The sequence below is a fragment of the Oryza sativa genome, chromosome 4, assembly GCF_034140825.1.
Source record: "Oryza sativa Japonica Group chromosome 4, ASM3414082v1".
Classification (NCBI taxonomy): domain Eukaryota; kingdom Viridiplantae; phylum Streptophyta; class Magnoliopsida; order Poales; family Poaceae; genus Oryza; species Oryza sativa.
Window position 1 is genome coordinate 12,624,292 of NC_089038.1, and position 7,687 is coordinate 12,631,978.

The following is a 7,687-nucleotide window of genomic DNA, read 5'->3' on the forward strand; positions in this document are numbered from 1 at the left end:
TTATGAAGCACAATCTGAAAAGAGCGCCTTGGTGACATCCATCATTAAACTCTATGCTAGGCTGCTAGCTGTGGGAGCATTAATTTGGCACGAAGGTGCTTTGACAGCATCCATCAGAAAGATATTGTTGCCTGGAGTTCAATTATTGAAGCATACACGATCCATGGCTATGGTATGGAGGCTCTGGAAATCTGGCATTGTTCCACATGATGCTAGACGAAGGAGGAAGGCCAAATGGGGTGACTTTCCTGAGCTTGTTGTCAGCATGTAGTCACTCCGGGCTTGTTAATGAAGTTCAAGAGTTTTTTGATTGCATGACAAGAACGTTTGGCATCACACCTGAGCTTGGCCATCACACCTGCATGGTGGATGTTCTTGGACGATCAGGCAACCTAGATGATGCTTTGCAAGTTATCAGTGATATGAATGTTAAGCCAGATGGGAGAATTTGGGGTGCTCTCCTTGCTTCATGCAGGACATACTCGAACAGTAAGCTTGCTTCTTATGTGGCTCAGAAACTTATGAAATTGGAACCAGGTAATGTTGGCTACCATGTGGTGTTCAGCAATACCCAAGCTAGTAGTGATCAGTGGGATGAAGTTGAAAGCATTAGAAGCTCTATGGTAGAGATGGACCTGCAAAAGCTGCCTGCATGGACTTGTGTTGCTGAGACTGGTAGCCCTTGATTTGTATATTCCATCTCTTCCCAAAACTTATGTTGATTTGGTCAGAAAATGACCAAAAGATTTGTGGAAGTTGCTGTATGACTATATTGGACTGAACTGTATCAACTGTTGATCTTTCAGGGTGTGAGATTGAAGTTTCTATTGATGGGCCCTGTAGCCAGTGCACTGTTCTTTGGAGCCGATCACCTCGTGACCGCCGCTGTCAATGGGGGTTGTTCGTGGCAGGCAGAGTTCAGCTGCTTGCTCGAGGGTCAAATCGGTCGGATTGGATGGGATGCGAATATCTGGCATTACTGGCCGTGAAGTTCTCAGGTGGGATTTCCTTCCATTGCTTCGTTCTCTGTAATCTTTACTTATGCCATGACTTCACTTGTGTGGATTGATCTTTAACAAACTGCATAGCTATTGCCTTTTTCTGATCTGAATATTGATCCCATGTTCTTCAGTTTTGTCAGATTTCAGAATTTATAAGTTCCAAGTGGCATACAAATAGAAAAATAGACAGTTCAATATAATTCCCGTAGATTTAAACTCCCAACAAATGGAAATGGAATCCGTCTGTTAAAATTCTATGCATCCAAATGGGGGCAGGAAGGAATCAGAAATCAGAAACAGGCTATGGTAAAAAAATTATCCCCAGTCATCATCAGTAAAGTAAAATATGAGAAACAAACCGATGTCCTACCAGATCAAAGTGATGCTTAAAGCCATGATTAAAGTAGCTTAAATGCTCCTTTCCTGACATAGCAGTGACTTCAATGCATAAAGTGTAAAGATTGGCGAGCTGTTTCAATCATCTACATGTCCAGCAAATATAATGTAATCAGCTACTTGTTCTTCAAATAATATCTAGTCTGATGCCTGTCTCCACTTGTAGATGACATTGCAGTGACTTCAACGCGTGAAGTATAAACATTGCTGACCTGTTTCAATCATCTACATTTCCAGCAAATAATATCGCCCACAGTTTGTCTTACAAATACTGTTTGTCAAATAGTGTATGATCCCAAAAGTAATACCATCCACGGTTTGTCTTAAAAATCCTGCAGCTCACAAGCTCTGAAACTGGTTAATAGAAGGCGGAAACACAAACGGGCTCACTAGAAGGCGCTCAATGGTTCTTTTGCGCCTGTTCTCATTCTTAATCCCATCTGGAGCTGTAGAACCATCAGGATGTGAAGAAACACGATGAGCAACAGAGTGGGTATTTCAGCATCACTCCTAGTAAGTAGATTTCGGTGTTACAGTAAAATTTATGTCGGATACACTTCAGAGTTGGTTTTTGTAGCCTTCTGTTGACCTGCTATGATCCACTTTTTTCTTACCTGTCTGCACAAGATTTTGATTACTGGAAATGCTTTGGCGATATTGGTTTTCCTCTATTTGATAAGAGACCATGATCTTGTGCCTCTAGTTGGTCATTCTGACTCTAAAGCTATTTCACCTTTTGGACCAAACAGAGGATTTTATTTTATATTTCCCCTGCTATTATTTTTTAAAAAAACATTAACAATAATAGTATCACATATATTGTAATTTAACATGATTGAACTATTATCTTGTATTTGTGTTTTTTTATGTTCTTCACTAATGAATTAGTTCACAGTACCATCAACTTTTGTTTTTGTATGCTAGGACTGAAGCTGATGTGTAGCTATTGCTAGTGCTTTGTGTTCTTAACTAAAAGCAAACATCATCATCGTTGCTATCTATATAATAACCAGATAGAATAAATGGCTGAGTCCGTGCTCCTTATCGCACTCGGCAAAATCACGGCTGCACTGGGTGCAGATGTTCTGCAGCAAATTCGGAACCTCTTGCCAACAGAAGTGTCGCTATTTGGGCAGCTCACTGGGCGCATGAACCGGATCAAAAAAGAGTTGTTTGTGATTCATGCATTCCTGTCACAGGCCGACTTGCAGGGTGTTCAGACCAGAACAGTTGAAGCATGGGTGGATGCTGTTAGGAAGGTTGCCTTGGATGTTGAAGACGTAATTGATGAGTACGTTCATCTATTAGGCCAGCAAAAGTGTGGATGGTTCACTTCAGTCAAAGGAAAATTTGGAAGATCTCAACACCTTTGTTTGTGGCTTCAAATTGTTGAACGGCTGAAGGAGATTGAGAGAGACCTTTGGCACATCTCGGAGATGAAAGACAGATGGATTCATACCAGTACTGAGCTATTGGGCAGAGGCAATTTGGATGGTGACTATCATTGTGCCCTTCCATATTCACCTCAGTGTGGTTACTTCATTAATTCAGATGATATGATTGGGTTTGGTAACTACAAAATGTTGTTGATCAATTGGTTAGCACAAAAAGATTCGAGTACTTCGGTAATGGTTATTTTGGGAATGGGGGGAATAGGCAAGACCACACTTGCTTCAAATGTTTATGAGACTGAAAAGAGTAGGTATGATTGTAGTGCCTGGATAGCTACATCCCAGGTATATAACATTTGCTCTTTGTTGAGAACGACAATCAGACATTGTTTCAAGAACACAAAAGAAATCCCACCTAATGTTGACATAATGGATCAACACAGCCTCATTGTTGAACTTCGAGAATTCTTAAAAGGACGAAGCTGCTTGGTTGTTATTGATGATGTCTGGGATCATGTATGTATTGGTACTATTCTCAAGGCGTTTTCTCACAATGAGCACAGAAACAAAATTATCATAACCACTAGGGAAATTCAGATAGCAAAGTTTGTGGATCAAAGCTATATGATTCAAATGGAAAAATTAGAGGAGAGTGAAGCATGGGACCTTTTCTGCAGAAAGGCTTTCCTAAATGAGAAAGAAAAGTCATGTCCTGAAGAGTTAGTCGGTATTGCAAAGGATATTATGAAGTGGTGTTGTGGTCTACAATTAGCCCTAGTTACTATGGGTGGACTCCTGTCCCTGAGAGAAAAAAACAATAGCGAATGGAAACGTGTCTACAACAACTTGCTTTGCAGTTTTGACAATGATCCAGGCCTTAATCATTTGAAACATGTGCTCAACCTTAGCTACCGTTATCTACCAGAATATCTCAAAGATTGCTTTCTGTTCTGCAGCATATTCCTAGAGAACAGTATGATCAAGCGGAAGCACCTGATAAGACTTTGGATTGCAGAAGGCTTTGTGGAGGACAGGGCAGGAACTACGATGGAAGAGCTAGCGCATGATTACTTATCAGAACTCATTCGTCGAGGAATGTTGCAGGTCATGAAGAGGAACGAGAATGGCAGGGTGAAGCACTGTCGGATGCATTGCATCGTACGAGAGGTCACAATCTCGCTATGCAAATCGAGGGGTTTCCACATGATATGGGGCAACAAAGAATCAACATCTGCATATGAGGCACGTCGTTTTGCTATACATGGAATTAATCAGTCCAGTTCCGAAATCCTAACTGATCTACCACATGTACGCACATTCCTTTCGTTTGATGTCACAATGTCTGACACCTTGCTGTCAAGAATAGTATGCAGCTCTAGATATTTGACAGTGTTAGATGTATCAGGGGCATTATTTATCAAGGAAGTTCCGAAACAAGTTGTATCTCTCTTCAACCTGCGTTACTTAGGCTTACGTAGGACTAAGGTGAAGAAGCTTCCTAGTTCTTTGGGAAGGCTTGCAAATCTACAAACACTGGATCTTCATCACAGTTGCATAAGTAGACTGCCCAGTGGAATAACCAAACTAGAAAAGCTTCGACATTTGTTTGTCGAGACAGTGAAGGACTCCAGTTTTCAAAGTCTGAATGCTTGTAGCGGTGTTGGTGCTCCTAGCGGTATATGCAAGCTTAAGTCTTTGCAGACATTGTTCACAATAGAGGCAAGCAAGTGTTTTGTGCAACAGGCAAACAAACTGGTTCAGCTAAAAAGCTTCCGGATCACAAAAGTTAGAGGATCTCATTGCTCAGTGCTGTCTGAGTCAATCAAAAGAATGAAGCAGTTGGTGTACTTAGATATCTTAGCTAGTGACGAGGAGGAAATACTTGACCTGGACATCAGTCCACCGCCAAGCACCCTTGAGAAGCTTTGCCTGAGGGGAAAACTGAATGATTCTAATCTGCACTCTTTCTTCAATTCCTTTTGCAACAATCTCACATGTCTTTTTCTTGGTTGGAGTAGTCTAAGCAGAGACCCCCTCCCATTGTTGTCCCAGATGACAAATCTTGCATTCCTCTGGCTCCAACGGGCATTCGATGGCCCGCAGTTGAGGTTTGTTCTGGGATGGTTCCCAAGATTGAGAAGGCTGCATCTGAAAGACATGGACCATCTTCATTCTTTGGAGATTGAAGAAGGTTCAGTGGTCAGTTTGGAGGTGCTGGAGATGACTGGTCTTAATGAGTTGAATGATATTCCCGGAGGTATTTTCTTTCTGAACAATCTTCAAGAGGTGTACCTCGATTCAATGCACAAGGACTTCATTAACCACCAGAGCGAGGGTGAAAATGTTGAAGATTTCCCAAGATTCATCTACGGCCACAGCCCCAACTTTTGGAGAGGGGAAGATGTGGCATATTGTCACCAATACACATAGAGTTCTTCATCCAAATTTCCACAAACTAGTTCAGACAAGAAACAACCGGTGAGTTTTTACCGCATGATGATGCTATTATTTTTCATATTCTAACAAGGGTAACACAATCGGGTTACAATGATACACAGTTCCACAAACGTACCTAAACAACTGATTCAATCAGAACTTCAGAAGAGGTAAATGGAGAAAATATAGCAGATAGAATAGAATGAGAGAAAGAACCAGCCATTTCCCTCTCTCTCAGAGTATGTTAGTTATACACGACAAAGAAGCTGTTCTATATACACCAGTGCAATACTTAGAATTCGTCCAGTTGGTTTACTCGTTTTAAATTTCAAGAACATCCCCTGAAGCTGAGATATTTATTTCAATTTTTAGAATTATTAAACCACTTCAAACAATTCTAAAAAAAATCAGTTCTAAAATGGAGGATTTAGAAACTACACAAGTTTGCTCTGTAGTGAAATGAAACTAATTTATCCCTCAGATTTTTATTTTATTTTTCAAACACAGTGTTTACTGGCCAATATAATTATATTTCATTTCAATTGTACAAAATTTGTATAGGTTAGAAATACTACCTAGCGCAAGTGATAATTTGTTTCAACTTGTTTGAAATCATTTATTGATTTTATGAAATTTGGAAAGTAGTCCAGACTTTTATTCTGGATACGTCCAAGGTTGAAAGGTTTTTTTGACTTCCGTGAGGTGGAATTTCAAGGTTATGACATAATTAATTTTCCTATTTTTCCAAATATATTGACTGTGGTTTTGATGTGACCTAAGTTACAGAATTTTCCTAGAGGCACAAACGAGAAAAAAATAGTCTAAATCTACACTAATTCAGTCCACACAATGGTCTACCAGACTACCTTTAACGGTCAACACTGCACTACACCAGTGACATTTGACAATGATACAGCTAGTGCACACAGACAGCTATTACAATCGAACCGGTGATCGAACTGTTAGGACACTTGTTCACTGGCTCATTGGTTAAACCGATCAAACAACCGGTTTAAAGCAGTTCAAATAGATGTGTGTTACAGTAGACTCTGTGGAAACAAGGAGGTTTGGGTTCGACTCCTTCAGTTCAGCAGCTTTTTCCTATATTCTCTAACTCCACGTGACGCCCATGCACACTGCAGCTTCTGCTCCTCCAGCGGTCGAACCACCTCCGGTCCAGTTCAATTGGTTTTCACCAGATCGGCCGATGCTGTTCTAATAACTAAGCACACAGACTGATGCTTCCTACTTTAACAATTTTATTTTTCATGTTTGTATTCTTCAAAAGTTGATGTGAAATGCCGTTTCTTTTTATGTGATAGAAGTGAAAACCCTTGTATATAAAATCTATTTGATATAGACAATTGAGATTAAAGGCCTCCATACCCTAACCCCGATCGAGGGATAGTTTGAGCACCAGATAGCAGAAAGGAGATGAACCTCCTCTCTTCAATAGAAATAGCAATGCTCCCACTAATTCTCGTGGCTTTACTACAGACACCTCTGGCAACTGCATCTGTGAGAAGGCAAGGGTCAATCACAGCCTCCCGTCCATGGCGATGCTTGTGCCAGCTGCCCCAAGAGTTGCGGGAACCTGAGCATCCACTACCCATTTGGCATCGGAGCAGGCTGTTCTGGCAGCCCGACTTATCTTACCTGCGACCACTGCTGGAGATGCATCGGAGAAAGAGGCATTAGTGTTGGTTGGTAACCCTTTTTTTAGTCCTGTTGTGTAATCGGTATTTTTAGTCCTAATTATACAATGTAGAATTAAAAACTATCTTTAATACCGGTTGGTGTTATTAACCGGTACTAAAGATAATTTTTTATTTTTTTTACTGATGGTTGTTTGCTGTACATATATGTATGTATGTATGTACTCCCTTTGTTTCATATTATAAGACTTTTTCTAGCATTGCATATATTTATATGATGTTAATTATTCTAGATATATATAAATTTATTAACATATATATAAATGTGAATAATGTTATAAAGTATTATATAATATGAAAGTATGTATGTATGTAGATAGGTACATACATATATCTGCATCCATGTTCTTCATTCTCTCCATGACCGGGTGGTGTTCGTCGACTCTTCTTATCTTGGTCAACGCCTCGCCACCGGACGGGCCCTCACCCTCCATGCGCCCGTCGCTGGCGGCGTCGCTGCTCCCGCCGCCGTAGCAGGAAATCCGGCGACGTCCAGAGGAGGCGCCACGATTGACGCTGCTGGTCGGTCGGCTGTGTCACAGCAAGTGCAGCTAGCTAGCTAGCGTCCGATGATTTTCCTTTAGAGATCAACAGAAGACACAGAGGTATGTTTGTGGTTGCTCTCATCATCGCCCGTGGCAAACATACGCGCGCGTCTGAATACATGAGAAGCTAGCATATGCATGCCATGGCGATCGAGCTCGCGTCAGATTGCATCGAGGAAGAAGAGGAAGCCGCGGCAGCCCAC

The 7,687-nt window shown here is 41.1% G+C and overlaps 1 long non-coding RNA gene across 1 annotated transcript; it reads left to right on the forward strand.

Annotated features, from left to right (window-relative positions):
• Positions 1–806: 806 nt before the first annotated feature.
• LOC107278355 (uncharacterized) lies at positions 807–7,146 on the forward strand. The gene is made up of 4 exons (XR_010740709.1): positions 807–998; positions 1,736–1,910; positions 2,322–5,266; positions 6,722–7,146. It is a non-coding gene; the product is annotated as an uncharacterized lncRNA (long non-coding RNA).
• Positions 7,147–7,687: the final 541 nt, after the last annotated feature.